The sequence below is a fragment of the Octopus sinensis genome, linkage group LG3, assembly GCF_006345805.1.
Source record: "Octopus sinensis linkage group LG3, ASM634580v1, whole genome shotgun sequence".
Taxonomy (NCBI): domain Eukaryota; kingdom Metazoa; phylum Mollusca; class Cephalopoda; order Octopoda; family Octopodidae; genus Octopus; species Octopus sinensis.
The window spans coordinates 122,880,472-122,881,473 of NC_042999.1; the positions used below are offsets into that span (position 1 = coordinate 122,880,472).

Consider the following 1,002-nt stretch of genomic DNA (forward strand, 5'->3'; position numbering starts at 1 on the left):
GCCCAGAAAATATCAGATAATAAAATTTATTGGTAGACAATATCTCAAATCTGTTATTTTGTTTGCTTGTATACACATCAATTTCTCTGATTAGGAATATTGCTACCTGATAATACAACCCTACACTTTGTTAGAAAATATTCTAAAGATCAGTTATAAATTCCCTTTTATACTTAGATGCCAAAATGAAGTTGTCATAGAATTGATGATTATAAGGAGGAGGAGGAGGAAGAGGATGGATATTATGAATCATTTGAAGGCATAGCTGCTGCATTGTTAGTCATTTTAGAAATAGTTTCATAATGCTGTACAACTGGATCACAACGGTACATATTCTAAAATTGGAATGATACAGAGAAGATTAGCATAGCTCCTGTGCAAGGATGACATGCAAATTCGTGAAGTGTTCCATTTTTTTATAAACGTTCTGAGTTCAAATTCCGCTAAGGTCAACTTTGCCTTTCATCCTTTCAGGGTCGATAAATTAAGTACCAGTTACGCACTGGGGTTGATATAATCAACTTAATCCGTTTGTCCTCTCTGTTTAGCCCCTTGTGGGTAGTAAAGAAATAGATATTGAGAATATATTTTGTCTGGTTTTGAAAATAATATTTTGAATCAATAAAAAGAAGGGGTATTAGTTTGTTTGTTTGTTGGTTTCTGAAGTTTGAGATGAACAAGTATGTTATTTCATTGAATTTCTCAATCTTGTTAAATTTTAATTGATGCTGTAAATGTCCTCAGAAACACTTCTTTGTTTAAATTGTCCATTTGAACCCTTTGTAAGAATTATATCAGTACCACTACTGATGGAGTCACTGGAGAATCACTTAAGATCATTGCCTTTATAGAGTGTATCAATCTCTTGAAGTTCTAATGACATCAAAAGGATTAACAATGCATTTTCCTGTTATACAATGTTGCTGTATCTTATAGAATTGAACTTTACCACATCATTGTACTGTGTCTTGATCCAAGACACTTCACTAGCAATAACACTTC

At 32.6% G+C, this 1,002-nt stretch overlaps 1 non-coding gene across 1 annotated transcript; it reads left to right on the forward strand.

Moving 5' to 3' along the window:
* Positions 1 to 307: 307 nt before the first annotated feature.
* On the forward strand, positions 308 to 418 carry LOC115210023. Its single transcript, XR_003881384.1, has one exon. It is a non-coding gene; the product is annotated as a U6 spliceosomal RNA (small nuclear RNA).
* Positions 419 to 1,002: the final 584 nt, after the last annotated feature.